General features: G+C 40.8%; 2 pseudogenes; both read right to left on the reverse strand.

The window, feature by feature from the left end:
* Positions 1–1,250, reverse strand: part of LOC102733040 (ubiquitin carboxyl-terminal hydrolase isozyme L3 pseudogene) — a 398,129-nt pseudogene extending 396,879 nt beyond the window's left edge.
* A 5,438-nt stretch (positions 1,251–6,688) lies between these two features.
* Positions 6,689–7,171, reverse strand: LOC102731133 (small ribosomal subunit protein eS12 pseudogene; annotated as a pseudogene).
* Between the last annotated feature and the right edge of the window lie 10,766 nt (positions 7,172–17,937).

Below are 17,937 nucleotides of genomic sequence, written 5' to 3' on the forward strand. Positions count from 1 at the left end.
AGTGATGGTGAATGTTCCATGAAACTTTTGTTTCAATCACATATATATGGAGGTGTGTTTGTGGGTCACTATGAAAAATGTATTTCCCACTGTAGGTCAGGGTCCAAAACATTTGAGAAACACTGCTCCAATACTTCCTATTGCAGCAAAATCTTCTTGAGCCAAGTTCTCCCCTCCCTTGCTCAGCCTGTTGCTTCTCTGTAGCCACTTAAGGAGTTTCCTTTACGAACACAAATGTTCCATGCTAGATCCCAACATAAAGCCCAACAGTGACATTTCAGAGTTTTCTTGTCTGTCACTAGAGAAGAAACAGAGTTTCTTATTTTCCCACAGAGTTGGGAAATTATTTTGACCTGTGTTTCCGTAGCAAAAATGTGCCAAAAAATAAGGCTGCATAAGATCAGTCAGGACTGACTTTCAAAGTCTCAAATTATAGTCTGAGAAGAGTTTAGAAATACAAAGCTAAAGATATCTTTAACTGATTTGAGAACAGCAAAACTTACCTTGTCATTGAGTGTCCAAACAAGGGAGGATCAAAGTTTGGAGGAATGTAATGCAGTGGATAAATAAAATTTGCTGCTAGCCAACATTTCGGATTAACAAGAAATTTTTTTTTAGTATAGCTATGTCTCATTCAATATTTAGAATAATAAAACATGTTAATTGTTTATCTGAACTTTAAATGTAACTGGGGATCCTGAAATTTTATCACCTAAGTCTGGAAACCCTGATGGGGTGGGAAGCTTATACATTTTGGGGGACAGTGTGCTCTTTAAGTAAGAGAACACCAAAGTACTTTCTTTGAGAAATTTAAAAATATATATGACATTGTAAACACACGTTAAGTACCCTCCCAACAGCTTGGAAAAGACTGTGAAAGCAAGGGACTCTGACACTTCAAGAGCTTAATGAGCTTAATGGGAAATTCTCTCTGTGTCATGTCTCAACATAAGGAGGAAACTTTTTTGTCAGCCCGAAGGTATGGCAAATAGGGAGTGACTTCTATCCTTTGAGTATGGGGGCCTTTTAATGGCTGAAGGAGCATCAGATAGCAGAGGAGAAACAGGTGTTCCCTGCTCCTATCAGATCATGAAGGAAGGGAGGGAGAAAGGAGGGAAGAAGGAAAAAGGACCCAGAAACTCATAAACACAGAGTCCTGACACAAAACCCTATCTATTTCCATGCACATGGCTTAAACAGTGGCTTTTCAAAAACTGGTTTCCTTACTACTGGGGATAAGGAAGACTCTCCAAGCCATACATGTACTGAAAGCTTTGAGAGGATGATCTTTGAGGCTCTCGACTTCCCTATAATTCTTCCCTAAATACTTTGTCTTAGAACTTCTCTGCTGCCACAGCTTCTCCTTTGCTACCTCCAACTTCATGATATGTTCTCCCATTTGAACGGAAAGACACACTAACCATCTTTAATCTTACCAAGTCCATTGCTCTGGGAGTAAAAACAAATGGTCAAACCAAGAACACATCACTCCAGAGGGAGAGTCCCCTGAAAGAATGCCAACAAGTGTTGAATGAGAAATATTGAAGAGCTCAGCGGCTTTATGTCATCCAGGTGACACACTCTATTCTCTCTCATTCTCTCTCTCACACTTAGGAGAAGGTTGTCAAGGGGGCATGCATATTAAATAACTTAGCTGAAGTTCTTTTTCTTTTTTTAAGAGAGAGAGGGTGGAGGGGCTAGAGGGAGAAGAGGAGGAGAGAAGCAGACTCCCCACTGAGTACGGAGCCCGAGGTGGGGCTCCATCTCACGACCCTGAGATCATGACCTGAATCAAAGTCAAGAGTAGGATGCTTAACTGACTGAGCCACCCAGGCTGTTCCCTAAATCTGTAACTTGAAGGTTTTGTTGAAAAGATCTTGAATGCACATATACAACATACTGTATGTCAGAAACTACATCCTTTGTGACTATAAAAATGTATGGCAAAACTTGTAAATTTAAAATATGTCAGGGGTATATAGTTTTTCATAATTCTTTAAGTAAGTACAGGAGGAAAACATTTTGAATGCATTGCCATAGACTATGTTGCCTTTTAGGGATACTTCCTTTATTCCAAGGCTGTTCTCATGGCTCATGTCAATGATCTGATAAAGGGAGCATCATGCAAATGATCTGATAAAGGGACAATCTTCTTGGGTGAGGCTGAACTGAGTTGTGTATCTCAGGACTGGGTTGAGCTTACAAACTTGGACAAGCCTATCCTGACCTAGAATGACATGAAGCATCTCCACTGTTGTGATATAAAGCATCTCCATCTGTTTTTGATTCTGATATGTAGAAGCAATCCAGGGAAGTAAAAGGATGCCAGTGATAGCCTTTCTCTCTCTAGGTATGAGGCCACTTGGGTTGTAGATGCCAGGAATGGCCGTGGTTCTATGCTTATGCTTTGGCCCCCTTTTATTTCTTCTGATCACGCCATGTGAGGTTTAGAATAAAGATGTTCTGTAACAGTGAAGGATCACTTTACTAAAAAGCTTTTTGTTTCCTGCCTGGTTGGCTTTACACCGAATGCAGCCCTTTTCTGGCTAGGAGTCCACCAGGAAAACAACAGTCCCTTCAGACAGGGCACATTTCATTCCTGAACTGCTGGACCTCTATGGCATGCCACCTACACAATGAAACCTGAAAAAGTTCTGCGTGGTCTATTTGAAGAGATTGAAGTCAGCCTACTTTCCGAGATCCAAACACCGAGAGATTTATAAAACCCACGAAACAGAGGACTTTATGCCTCAGCGGGCCCGGATGGTCACTAGGTTTTCAGGACCTGTCTCTGAGCTCTTATTGCCATGACTCCACTTGACCTTTGTAGACTTGTGATGAGACCACAAGTGCATTCTTAAACAAATCAATACCATTAATGGATCCATTAGCAGATGGTCAGGCTTGAGGTCAGAATGTCCAATGTGGATTATTGCCTAATATTACCCACATGCAACTTTTGAAATTTGTCATCATTCAATATGTTTCTCCAATAGGATTAAGTCCTAATGAGTTATTGAGGGAGGAAAGAAGTCCTGGTATACTGAAAAACATGGGAGCTTTGGTGTCAGACAGACTCTCGTTACAACCTTGGTTACTAAATCTCCTTGGGTTTCAGTGTCCTTATTTGTAAAAAGAAAAATGTTTATCTCTATCTGGATAGTTGTTACAGGGATTAGAGAAGATGTAGGTAAGTATTTGGCCACTGCCTGACACATAGCTGAGGATCAATAAATAACTACCATTGCCCTTATGTTAATAATAATAATAATAAATAACCTTAGATGACGGTCAAATTTGTTTAACCATACTGAGAACCTAAAAGAGAAGCATGATTGAAATAAGCAATAAAGAGATACAAGATTATGGAGGAAACCATAATGACTGGGTTTCCTTCATTTTCCATTTCAACATATATCACATTTACTGAGAAAAACCATCATTCGGGAATAAAGCCCAGAGAGCAACTTCCAGAAGGAGGGCATGTCTCCAAATCACATCTGGCCTGGGAAGAGAGTCAAATTTTAACATGCTTTCCCAGGGGCCAAAAACTTTTCTTTTGTCCTACCACGGGGTGACACAATAGAGGTATAGAACCCCTGGTGACTGGTGATCTGTTCTTCAGGAAAAAGCAAGTCAAAAAGGAGGCAGAAACATTCTATGAATGCAGTTCTTCATTTCCCTTGGTAGAAGCTCAGAGCTGAGCACCTTCCCCTCAGCAGGGGTCAGAATGTCTGGATGTGCCAAGCCCAGGGGGATTCATCACGATCAGAGGGAATAATGTGATTATGGTAAATCTCTTCATCAGTGTGGCTTAATATTACCAGGAACTTGAATGGATTCAAACGATGGACTCAGTAGGGAAATAAACCTCACTGATTTGCTGAAATCTCCAGCAAACTAAACCAAAGGAAAGTGTCCATTCAAACCCCTATCCCCATGAAAATAAACTTAGTGAACAATTCTGAATCTACCTTTCAACCTAGTAAGGAAATCTAAAATCAGATCAATATATTTTCTAAGTGACACCCAAACAAAATTAACTATAGTTGGTTGGTCTTTGAGGATGTTGTGGTCTAATAAATACATTGGTGGTCCCAGTGTTGTGCTGATAAATGTTAAATCACAGGCTCTCCAGGGGCAGGGGAAATATATATTTACATATAAAATGATACATGCTGTATATAGTATATGTACTATATGTATTAGTTCTTTATGTTATAGATTTTACTAATATAAAGGGTGTGCAGCATATAGCTTATAAATAATAATAAAATATACAATACTTTTTATTGTAAATTTCATAAAGCCAATTGATTCTCACAGAATGCTTTTGTTGATTTTCTTCTGAACTCTTGTCTCCATAATTAGTCTGTGTAGATAACAAATGAGTGTAACGCTGATCTGAATGTTGGTTGATATGCTCATTTATGTTAATGAGTAATATGAAAGTGAAACAAGGAAGATATTTTCAGTGATGCAAATGACTTGGCTGATTCAAATAATGGCTTTGAAACCTGGAGGAGTACTTCTTCAATATTTTGTGCTATTCATAATATAATAGCTACAGACATAACACACTTTTAAGTTTAATCTGCATTGGTAACGTTTTCTCCATCACCACCTTAAATCTAGACAATCAGCAAAGCAATAAATCAAACCCTGGTTTGTATCATTTGACTATCTCCATGGTGTAAATACTCACACCATGGCTTTTTTCAAATGGTCAGTTTGATGTCACTGAATGCAGGGTTGAGAATGCATAGTAGCTTTCCGTTACATGGTATTTCCACCATGCAGATGCAACTGCAAATAACAGCAAAAGCATAGATAATAGTGTGATGTAGTAAAAATAATTAGGAAGTGATGACTTTTGAGTATTTGTTACCTCTGCTTTAATATACTTACATTGGAAGCTTATATAACTTAATTTTTGATAGTGACTGTGTTGAACCACTAATGTTCAAATTTCCTAAATCTAACAGTTGACTCTTACAAGCCTGCACGAGGCAGCCCCAGTTCACCACTTGTTGTCTATCCAATGCTCATCCTCCCTTTTTCCTTTCTCTTCAAATATCTCACCTCCTTTACCACACATGACTTGGAGGAAGATGATCTTGTCCTCAGTTCTGGGGCAATTTGCAGCCCATCATGGTAATCCCACCTCCTCACATTGTTGAAGAAATGTCATGTAACTCAATTCTGGCTATTAGGTGTGAGATAGAGTCTACTGGAGAAGTTATAGAAGAAGTCTCCACATTCTTGTAGGTATTTTCTCTCTCCAGATATTGTCATGACTGAAGGGGCTCAGGAATGGCTACAGCCATTTTCCTACTGGCTTGAAGGTGAAATCAACTCATAAAAGAAGGGAGAGCATCACAGGGAGAGATGGAGCTGGGACCTCAACATGCCAAAGCCTAGAGCTCACCCTGTTGCTGATCCTCTCAATACAGGAGATAAGAAATGTCCTTCGTGTTTAAGCTAGTTTGAGCTGGAGTTTTTGTTTATTTGCAGCTGAAAGTTAAGTTGCTTCCTTCTCTGCCAGGAGTTTGGAAGACATAAAAGCACCCAATATAAAAGTATGTGATAAATTAGCCTCTTCAGAAGCTCAGCTCCTGAATAGAAGAGACTAACTCACAGCAAACAAGGAAACAATCCAATACAGATTAGAAGTACCTGGTTTTTTTTATGCTGCATGGCAGAGACTCTGAATTTAATCGGATTTTAGAGGGAAGTTTGGTCAGCAAGATTAGAGTTACCATTGACCCCTTTGTGGAAGAGACGGGGTTTGGGTCAGGTCCTAAAGAATGAGTGAGATTTGAGAAAACAGGGAATAATGTTTCATGTGACTGGGGAAGATAAATGGAGAGGCTCCTAAGTATGCCACCCAGAGTCCTATTCTGTGGGCTGCAAGCATCTTTAGGGTCAAAGAATATACTTCTTCATTTTGCAGAATATCTGAACCTATAATTTTTGTTTATTTACACATCGGCTACACTTTATGGGCATTTTTGTTAGCCCAAACACACACTGTGTAAAGGTCTTGGAATTTTGAAGAGTATGGTATCACAGATATGCCTAATTTCATTCTCTTCTCTTGTTCTCTTCCCTCCTGGTCCTCTTGATGCTTCCTCTATATTCTCAGCCTGTCAGAGCCCACTGGTGGCCTGATGGCATGTATACACTCCTGCTTTGAGGCAGGGCTACTCTCTCAGTTCTAACCTCCCGTTGCCTGCACTTTCTTTTTTCTTTAAGCCAAGAAGGAGACTCCATACTTCTCCTTGCTATAGTATTTATGCCTTTCTACTCTCACCATCTGAGCATTCCTTCCCACTTTTTACCCAGATCCCCACTGCCATGTGTATGACCACTGTTCTCTCACCAATCCTCAACTGTTGCCTTTCATTTATTTAAAAAAAAAAAAAAAATCCTTTCACATACCGGAATCTTCCAGCAAATCTCTCAAGTATATATGTGACATAAGTGGAATGCAATTGCATTGTTTTTTAAAATACTCTTCAAAGGGGATGCTGGACACTTAGCAATAGCCAGCAGAAGGAGGAGGCTATGACAGATTCAGAAGGAATAAATGGCACTGATGGGTCTTTGGAACTACAGCTCTCCTTGCTTGGTTCCCTGCCCACTGAGAGGCATGTATTTTTATTATTTATTTATTTATTTATTTTGGGAACAAGAACCAATTTTATTTGTTCATTACTTGCATTTGAAGTATTCCTCGATGACATCTTTCGCCTGAGACTCTTTGCCATAGTCCTTAACCACCACACAACTGCAACCAACCACTTTACGGGGTTTTCCCTCTCTGTCAGTTTTACAGAGGCCTACCCATTCCCCTAGTTTCTTGTCATCAGCCTTGATTAGGTTGATTTGGTGTTCAGCACAAAGGGCCTTCACCAACTTGACTTACATAGGCTTATCATAGTTGGATACAAGCACACAAAGATGGGCTTGGCGCTTGTCTAAGGCTTTGGCAGCTTCGCGAATTCCACGTGGTAGGCCATCGTGGATGAGGGCGGTCTTTGGCACCTCTTGTAAAGCAATATTAACGTCCATTACACCTCCGGCAGCAATGCCTTCCTCGGCCATGGCGGTGGATTACGAGTGTAGCCGAACCTTGACTGCACGGGACCCTCCGCCTCCGCGCGACTGGGCGGCGGCAGGGAAAGAGTGAGAGGCATGTATTTTTAGATGCCGGTTACTGCTGTGCTCAGGATCATGAACCAATTAATATGAAGACAGCGGGCTTGAAATGAGCAAGACAAAGACAGTGAGAAACGAAAACCATAAAACCCCTCAGAACCAGCAATGTTATTTATCACAGATTTCTTCTCAATATCCAACACAGAAAGAGCCTACTTTATCCAAAATTTCAACATAGCCTATTGCCCACCAGGAATGGTCTCATAAATTGGGTTGAATTAATATCAATATTTCTTTTGGCTTTGCTGCTCCCTGACAGCAATATTTCCTCCTTATGTCTAAAAAGTATTAGGCATTCACACAGCTACGTAGTTGATGCACTCACTAAATTTTTTCACAAACTATTGTTTCTCATAATTGTCATGAAGTATTTGTAGGTCTCAGTAGGAAAATACCTACCCTTGGTTTTAATGACTTCGTTTGGCAAAGTAACCAGGTCAGTCTAGACACTGGCCATTATGGTTCATTACAGGATGAAGAACGTCCAAGCACAAGGTCAGGTTCGAGTAGTGGGGAGAGTTGCAGGGTTAGACGTGGGGCAAGACCTGTCTGGGAGGCAGGGGAACAGAAGGATTAAGAACCTGGATTGGAATCCCAGGTCTGCCCCTGACCAACAGAGTCATCTAAGGCAAATTATGTATCTTCTTGGTAACTTGGTTTCTCTGTGTATAAAATGGGGATAATAATCGTTCCTACTTCAGAGACTTAGTGATTAGAATGAAATGAGTTAATGTGTGTAAAGTGCTGGTACATAAAAAAACTTACACACGTTGAGTAAATTTTAAAAATCAAAACTCTAAGTTTGACACCACAGGTATCAACCTTTGTGAATTTAAGCAGAAGATATTGGTTAGCTCATTGAATCTTTAGGAAGAATGGATGGGCAGTCCATGGAGCTGGTTCCATGAAGACAGCACAGATACTTCAGTTTGCTAATGCCACATTGCTTCTTCCCAGAAGGAATTCTGTAGCACCCTTGTCTGCCTGGGCCACCAGCCTCCACTTCCATGTTTGGGGCAGGTGAAGGCTCCTGTCCGGGGTGGGGTAGATTAGAACTCATGTCATAATTGTAAGGAAGCTTATCAAGTTGGAGGTAAGCATAACCTCACAAATCTGAGGAATTCCCAGTGTTAGAAATGGAAGACACTGAGAAGTCAAAAAGAATGTTCAATGGGTAAAGGGCACCAAGAACTAAAGGTTAAAGGAATATTAAGGGGCACCTGGGTGGCTTGGTTGGTTAAGCACCCGCCTCTTGATTTCAGCTCAGGTCATGATCTCAGGGTTGGGGGATTGAGCCCTGCGATGGGCTCCTCACTGGGTATGTAGCCTGCTTAAGATTCTTTCTCTCCCTCTTTCTCTGCTCCTCCCCACTGCTCACCTGCCTGTGCACTCTCTCTCTCACACACACACAAAAATAATAATAAGAATTTAAAAAAGGAATATTAAGTGAAAAAACCGGCAATCCACACGTAAGGCTGAACATATTGTAGGCTATCTACAAATACTTACTGATCAAATCTGGATAAGAAGTTGTTCTAAGGAGATGAAAAATGGGTAGAAGAGAAAATCTTCCAGGATACCTTAAGGAGCTCAGGGACAGTGCAGGGAAACTACTTGGTCTTCAAATATATGATTGCCTTTGTCAATTTTTCCGTTCTTTCTTTCAAGATCCTCATGTCTATGATTCTACATCCCAGGCCCTTCATCTACTGCAACCCTCCTCCCCTACCCTCTCTGCAAGGACTGTTTTGCATCCCATTTTTCTCTCAGTCAACTATTGATTCTTTTCCCTGCAGAAGCATTCACCAAAAATTGAGATGGCAACTGATATACCTTTAATGTGTGAAGTTTCCCAGGGAGCATTTACATTTCAAGGGAAAAACAAAGCCTTCAAACTCTGGAAAAGTGATAAAAGGTGGGGACAGTATTATGTGGCAGAGAGCTCTTCCTGTAAAATCACTCTTGCTAAAGGACCTGCCTGCAATGCCAACCCAGCTCTGCAAAGGGCCCTTCCTCATGCTTAGTGGCTGCAAATGAGGCAGACTTGTCTACAGACACAAGGCTTCTGAGGGTCGACCACTGAGCACGTGCCCATCACAAGGTGCATGCGTCCACCCTCTTCTTTTCAGTCACCATTTACACCATCCACCTTTTGTCCTATGAAGACATAGCCTTCCCTAAAGCCCAGTTCACCCCATTTTCTCCTCTCCTAAAGATTAAAAATAGCACTCTCTTCAATGACCTCAATAATTTAGAACCCATGAATAAGTCATTTGCCCAAGAGGCTCCACTGGGGCGTCTATTTTTACTTATCGGCTCTCACCAAGCAGAGTGACCTCTCTCAAGGAGCCAACATTGATGCCCGTTGATCTTCTGGCTTCTCAGGGAGTGCATGCAATGCAAAGTCTTTTTTCAAGGGCAAAGATGGATCGATAGGTGTCACAGACTTCAGAATGTGCATAACCAAACATGAACTTAGGCATATATGCCTTGTCCAGCACTCCTGGAGCTGCCTAGAGCATGCCCCAGGAGGAACACTTTCTATAAAGTAGGCAGGCAAATGCTTCCAACAGTGGTCCTCCTTGGGGCCCCTTCTTCCTTAAGACACCATTTCTAAACATTGAACCTCAACAGAAGAGCAATACCATAGCTCAGGTCCCTAAACCCATGGGGCTGCCCCAGCCTCCCAACTACATGCCTCCTTCATCCGCCTTCAAGACACATTCTCTTGCCCCATCTTGGCTATGTACTACTTTCAGGAAGGTTAGACATTTACTCTGGGCCCATCTAGTGGTCACTGTGAAGACTCCATCTTGGGCTTTTGGCCACCACTTTATAAAAATAAGTTTGATTCCCTCCCCCATATTGTCATATCTTGGGATTGTTCTAGATCCCCCCCTCTTCAAGCCATAGGATTCTGTTATAAGCTAGGTGCTGGATTGGGTAACCTTAAAGCTCCCTTCCAATTTTGAGAATCTCTAATTCTAAGAGAAAATTGAAGGGGCCCTAGAAGAATTCATTGGCTTTTGTAGAGAGGAGACAGGGAGGGACAGCTTTCCATATCATGTTAGTGAAGGATAGTGGTAGAAACAGGAGTGGCTTATGCTGGAGTGGATGAATAGATCTCTCTAATAGAACAAAGGGAACACTCCAGAAAATCATGAAAAAATGTGGTTGGATGGGTAGACTGGGCCAGGTTACTGGATGCCTTGAAAATCAGGCAGAGGAATTCCAAGTTGGTGCTACAGGCAAAAAAAAAAAAAAAAAAGCCATTGTCATGCTCTTGAGCTGGGGAATGCTAGGAAGAACATCGTGTCTTTAGGGTGAGAAACCAGTGGTCATCGCTAGTGAAGGTGAAACATCTCTCCCATTATACGCACAATGTAGTGAAAATGAACATCCCTGAGGCTAGATGTGTAGCTCAGAAACAGGAATGCAAGGCAGTTCTCTCTCCTTTCACAGTCCTTATTTCTCTGTAACTCTCATCTCTCAGATCATGATGAGGTGGTTTGCTGGATGTGCCAGAGGCAGCTAATGAGATGCAGCTATAATCTATTCACCTCATAGCCATCACTAGAACCAGACTACCTTCTTCCCCTGCTGCATTTCCTAGGTGCCCACGGGGGCTGGCACAGTGTGGGCTGAGGGGCCCTGGGGGAGGGCTGTCCTCACCCAGGGGGGTCACCACTCCTCCTCAGGCCTGCAGGGAATGGAAGGGACACAGGCCTCTTGCTGCCAGAAGGCCAGAATGAACAAAGAAAAACCCTGCAGGAAGGGAAACAGGAACGTTTGAATACAGAAATAGTTTGGGAACAAAGAAGAGAAAACCAAAGACAGACTTAATTACTCAAAGAGCCTCTAACCCAAAGAAGAGTAACCAGCACTCTGTATAAAATCACAGAGGACAGAAAAAGGAAGAAGCAGGGCTTAGAGGAGGGTAGGACTATAACATTATCTTCACAGGTAAGCTTGCTTCCTAGCAAGGGCTGGTAATAGGCCGAGTCACCTAAGAAGGTTGTGAAATCTGCCTGCAGGTCTTTAAAAATAGCTCCAATTTGGATTTGCTTGGAGGGGTGAAGAGATGACATACTGGGAGATGAGAAGCTGTACTAGTCAGACTTTCAAAGGTCTTCCTAATAAAGTAATCATGTCTTTTTCGTTGAATTGAATTAATTTAGCTCAAATTTATCGAGGGGGTTAATATCTGGTGTGTTTTGTGTGTGTGCTCCTGTCCTGACGCCTGCACTTCCTATGTTTGAGATTCTCCCAGGCCCAGCTATCTGCCTTCAGAAGGCCACACTTGACGGCCCCACATCTCAAGAAATCAGCCATGCTTCCTCATTCTGCCATATGTACATTCTGCCACAATTTAAGTAGCTGAACATAAACTGTTTTGTATTCTTTACTGTTGGCCAAGTGTTGGTTTTTAATCTCAACTCATTGCCAACTCAACAAGGCAGAGACAATATTTAATACTTTGTCTTTTTCCCCCAGACTTCTGCGCAGGCTGCTGCAGTTTAATAATTTTTTATTGATTGACAGTAAAGGAAATGTCAAATAAATTGGGTACATGTAAATTAATATTTATTGAACATCCACATGTACGAGGTGTTTTAAAATCCTTATTTAGCAATTTTTAAAAACACTAGCACTTTTAGAAAATAGCTTCCAAGGTAGCTTAAGATTTTGTTAGCCTAGCATTTTGTCACAGGCAAGGTGTTGGTTGCTTAGGACATGATCACATACAGATTACCAGTAAATACAACTTAAAAACTAGATTCTGGAAAGCAAAAAGAAAGAGTAGGAGAAGAAACTGGATTTGAAAATTGAGCAGAAGAAATCTTGATCAAAAAAAGATAATATCAGAGAATATTGCATATCTAGAGCATACTAACAGGTCAGTCTGTCATGTCACTGGCAGTTAGGTTAACAAAAAAAAAAAGGAAGATGGCCACCAAGGGAATGGCAAGAGTATTGGTTTAGGACCAGGAGTCAAATGCATATGGTGGTGGGTTGCTTTGTTGTCTGGGAAAGTGAACTCAGAGACTTTTGATGCCAACTTGGTCTGGAGTCCTGGGATTCTATTGCCAAATTCCCAGGAATAATCTGTTTTAGAGTGAAGGAAAGAAACAATCCACTGTGGTCTAGAGACATGGATTGACTGAAGCCCAAATGGATAGAAGTTAAGGATTAGTAGAAAGTATAAGACTTGATTTCTTTAAATCTTGCTCCTTCCGTATCGTTCTTAAAAATATAGCATCTTGAAATGTGTCACACTTAATTTTAAGAAAAGATAATGACACAGCTGTGTGATCTGAGGAATTTTAGTTAACTTTTCTGACCCTAACTGTAGAAGACCAAGACAAGTCTCTCCATCAACTTGGTTGACAAAGTAACAAAGTTAAAAAATCTGGGTGCAATGGTTACAACTCCATAACCAAGGCACAATCCCTATTCTCTTATTGAGGATTTAGTAAATTAGCTTAATCTCAGTCAAAGTACCTCTGGAGAGCTAAATTTACGGTGATAAAACTGTAAAACATTCTAATGCCACATCATAAATGGATTGCAATTTCATGGTGAATTAGATTGCAATCAAATACCCAATAATGACAAGGAACACTTTAGCCTTCAATGATGCAGAGGCCCTTCAGAATCCCATAGGACTCTAGTGTTAAGGAGCTTCACTTTGAACCACAAAACCCCGGATACCTGAAAACCAGGACATTTGAATTTTCTGGTTATTTGGATATAATTATGGTCTTATCATAGATCACAAAATGAATAATTAGGAGGCAGAATTTAGATATCTGACATAATTTCCCTATTTTCCAGGAAATAAGAATTTAGCTATCCTTGAGTTCTTTGTACTTTAACCTTGTTTTATTAATGATAAATGATATACTATTTGAGTCTCTTCCAATTATATTATCTGCACTTCCCAAACTCTTTCACATCCTGGCATAGATAGGAAAGAATAATAATAGTAATAATAATACACCTATGGTGTCCCCTAGCTATCACGAACATGTGATCTCCCAGCATCCTCATCCTCCCGGAACTCAGCACCTTGGGTGAGTAGAAAGGACACGAACAGCCTCACGGAAAAGAAGGAAAGAAGAAGCGGCGTGCGCGCGTTCCCAAGTGGAGCGAGCAGAGACAGTTGTTTGTAGGCGGCAGCAGCTGCTGTCCTCAGGGAATTCTGCTGACAGTATGAGAGTAGGGCATGATGTCACAGGGACTCTGGCTTGGCCAGAACAGCATGGTGTCCCAGGCAGCTGATCTGTTCATCCGGATTGAAAAGATTTCTTCTCCTGCTGCTCTGCCACCCTCCCCTTCGCCCTGCCAGTCTGAGTGATAATTGTAAGGCCATGCAGTTCCTTTCAGAAGTAGGCCATGGGATCCAGGGCTGGCTGTTTTCATTGTTGGCATGTTGCAATTATCACCGAGGATGGCTCTGATGACCGCATAATACATGTGGTGTTTTGTGCTAAAAAAGTCAGTGCCAATGGCTTGAAGAGCAAAACTTGCCAGTGATCCGAGCTCAGGGTCAATATGACATAGGATCTGTGTGGGCCCCGATTCATGGTCACCTTTATCACCCTCAAGATTATTTCTACAGAATAGTTTTTAGATCCAGTTCTTGGGAAGCAATGAAAGAGAAATTCTTCTCTGTTCAGGAACTCTTTAGTTCTTAACAGGGTGACAAGGGGATACTTTGTACATGTGTCAGTGGTTAGAATTCAAATTTATCTGAACTTGAGAGGAAGATGTTAGCCTCAGAATAGGACTTTAACAATGTCTAAATCCTAAATGTTAGCCTCAGAGGAAATCTACCACTTAGTAGCTGTGTGATCTGAGGAATTTTAGTTAACTTTTCTGATCCTAACTGTTAAAAAAAAAAAAAAAGGTATAATAATAACCACTTTATAGACTTGTTAGAATTACATGATTAAATGTAAGTAAAATACTTAGCACAAAGCCTGGCCCAATGAAAATGCTACATAAATAGCAGTTATTGTATTTGTAGCTGTTATTACAGATACCACTTGGGTTTTTAGGAAGGGAACTCAGTAGAAAAACATTATTAGCATGATTGCTAAATTCTTGGTACTGACCAAGTCATGTGACTATCATATAGTTAATTAGAATCATGTTACCGGTTGTAACCTCTTCAACAATCTTAATATGTTACGTTGGTGAGAAAAAAATAATATGTTATGTTGGTGAACAAAAAAATAATAATCTCAAACAAGAGGAGGCAATTTGGAGCATGCACCCCTCCACCAGAGCAATCTCAAACTTGAAAATGACTTCAAGACATCAAGAAGTTTAAGTATTCTTTTGTTGGACAAGTTAAAAAAATGAATATAATATACACTTAATGTTGACATTTTTATACTAAAGGCTATAACTTAATCTTTCATATTATTGAACCATCTAACATAAGTTAACTTTCCACATTATAGGACTATTTTTATTTATCTAACCATGAACTATCAACCTGAAAAGGCTTTGCCTTATTCATTATTCAATATTAAGGAGCTACTTTTCACTTTGATATAAGTTACTAATTTATAAACTGCTTTTACCTTAAGTCATCTGGTGACAAAGCACAGCTCCAAATGTAAATTTTGAATATAAGCAGCTTAAAGCAGGAGAATATTTAAGTCAGCTTGATGTTTGCTCAATAATTCATTACACAGAAACAATGAAAAAGAAGTGACTGTTAGGCAGAAGAATATCTTCTTCACAGTCATATTCAACTATTATGTTTTCATTAAGTAAGTGTGTTTTATGCAATTGCGTTAGGAAATCATTATATTTCTGCAACAAAACTGACAATGCATAAAGACCTTGGTGGATTGGCTATTATAAAAGACAGATTCAAAATTCATTTGGAAATCACAGAGCAACACTTTGACGGTTAATGGATTCAGAGACCACCCACTCAAGATAAGAACACAAGAAACCAAGGAGACCAGGTCTACATTATTCCTCCAAATTAGCATTTATCGTAAAGTAGAGCTTTCAAGATTTTCCATCCTATTATTAATTATTCTCCCCTTCTCTTTCTTCTTTTCCAAATACAGAATATTGAGGCAAAAAATTAGTCTAGTATCATGATTGTACAGATACATGGCAGTAGTGCTTAGTGGTTAAGAGTGGAGGCTCAGGAGTCAGTCCGGCTCAGTTCAAATGCTGACTCAGCCACTTTCCAGCTGTGTGGCCTTGGGAATCACTTGGAGAAGAGATTTGTCAGTACTTCTGTTTTCTGAACTCTAAAGTGAAAGTACAGGCTAATGAAAGTCTTTACAGTATTGGGTTATTGTGACAAGTCAATGGGACCATATATAAATGTTAGATGTTATTACAAATGGGACAACTGAAGCTGTGAGGAGTTAAGAGATTTGTTAAGGTTCCCCAGCTAGATGTCAGTGGAATCCAGTCTCCTCACTTCAGTGCAAGGCACCATGTTCTGCAAGTGAAGAGCTGGTAGTGGACATGGATCCTCCCTGCCTACACAGCATCCATTCCTCTTTCTTCTGGTAATAACAACTTAATGTTTCCTTTGCAGAGCCCAACCCCTACACTTAGTCCACGTGTCTCAGCTTTATTTTTGCAGTTGGAGGGGTTATCACTTAACTCAAGCCTGGGCAATCAGCCACCCTGACCACGAGGTTTGGTTCAAGGAGAGGCATTGGATTCCAAGTCAATGAGATGCCATCCAGGACTTTTGGCAGAAGAATTGGGAGACAAAGCCCTTGTTCAATACAAGTGACTATCAAGATATATGTTCAGAGCTCCTGATGGGCATCCTGCCCCTAAGAAATAAAGCCTGAAAGAAAAAGAAGTCAACAGAGGTGGAAAGATGGCTCATAAATGGAGAGAGAAATATTCATGGTGGTATCACTTGAACACCTAGATCAAGTCACACTTGAAGGTAGGGGAGGTCTCTCCTTGGACATTCCATTTAATTTCATTCATTTGATCCAATAAAGTGGATGCTGTCACTCAGATTAAAAAAGTTCTGACTTACACAGCATTTTAAAAATATACCGCATAATGCTAGCCTCAAGAACAAGCTTGAGTATTTTCATGTAAGAACGTACGCTGAAACACAAATCTTCCTGTTACAACACAGAGAGAAAATTCAATAGTCCGCCCTAATCCATGGTATTTTGTTATTGTCTTGGTCAGGTAAGCAACCTTGAGAAAGCCACAGAGGGTGGGATCTGGGGTCAGACCTGAGTTGGAATTCCAGCCCTCCCACAGGTTAGTCCTTCTGTTTGACTGGTTGTTTTAATCACTTGAGCCTTAGCTTCCTTACTGGAATAGATTTATTGCAAGGGTTCAGTGAGATGATGCATGCAAAATGCTAAGAATTAAGAAAGAACACAGTAGTGACAATAATAAGGATGGCCCATGTTTATGGATGCGTTGGGTACTTCATGGATATTAACTCACTGACTCCTCATAACAACTTCATGTGGTAGGGGTTCCATACCTCATTTTTCAGCTGAGGAAATTGAGAGGCAGGGAGGTTAAATAATCTGCACAAATCTGGATAACTAGTAAGTGCTGGAGCCAGAATCCTTGTTTCAGAAGCCAAACTCATTATAGATTGCCTCTCATTTTGTCCAACAACTATTAGCTGCTGAGGTGGTGCCATAAGTTCAAAAGCAGCTGACTTAGATTGAAGTAGTGATTTTGAAGCAGTTGGGTCCAAAGTTTCAAGGATGTATAGGATGTAGGCCCTTCTCTCGAGGAGTTTATAATATAGCCAGGAGTGGAGTTAGGTGAGAAGAGACAAGTGTTATTTTGGAGAACTTATGGTAAACTCTCTGAACCTTTGTTTCCTCATCTGTAAAATGGATTTACCTATGTCCCAGGTTTTAGTAAGGGTTAAAACACATCATTACGAAAAGCACTCAGCAAGCTGCCTGGGGATCATCATCATTATTATTATCAGTATTTTTCCCAACATTGTCTATAAAAACAGGTAGATTGTGGCTCAAAGTTTGCAAATGCTCACAGAATTTGGTTTTCCTTAGTGATTTTTTTGGTGGACAGATCTTGTCTTCATGTTTAAACAAATGAAAGAAAAAGAAACCAAGAGGAGATTAAAAAAACCTCTGATTCTATTTATTAGCTGCCTCCTAAGAGCAAGCAAAATCGCTCAGGAAGAGTTTCAAAAGCAAAGACAGGGGAACCGCACATGAGTGTTTGTCCTTCCTCTGTGCCCTACAGCCCTGAAAAGGACGTGGCACATAGGGCTTCTAAGAAAGCACCTGGGAAGGGCAGGTTCCAGCACAGAAGAGCTCTTGAACAACAGAAGACCACCTTTGCTCACCTGTACAGTTCTTTCCAGGCAAAGAGCTCAGTGGGCCTTGATCCTTCCCACATGTGATCTATATGGTCATTTTTATGCTCTTGTTTTTATCTCCTTGAGATGGTCTGTATTGGGCTTTGGCTATATCTCCACCTCCCCATTTCCCGCCAGGGTCATCACTTTCCAGGTCATGATCACACTCACCCCATCTTTCCAGGGGGCATGTTGACACATAGACTCCTCTCCTCATAGTGAGGAAGAGGTCCTCCTCTCCTCTATTTCTTACCACCTCCACCCAACTGCCATCTCCTGGTGAGTGGGACTCAGGGACCAAAGTTCTGCCTGGCACTAAAAAATATATATATATATACAGACACACACAT

The sequence above is a fragment of the Leptonychotes weddellii genome, chromosome 9, assembly GCF_054177405.1.
Source record: "Leptonychotes weddellii isolate Sample4059 chromosome 9, ASM5417740v2, whole genome shotgun sequence".
In the NCBI taxonomy this organism is placed as follows: Eukaryota; Metazoa; Chordata; class Mammalia; order Carnivora; family Phocidae; genus Leptonychotes; species Leptonychotes weddellii.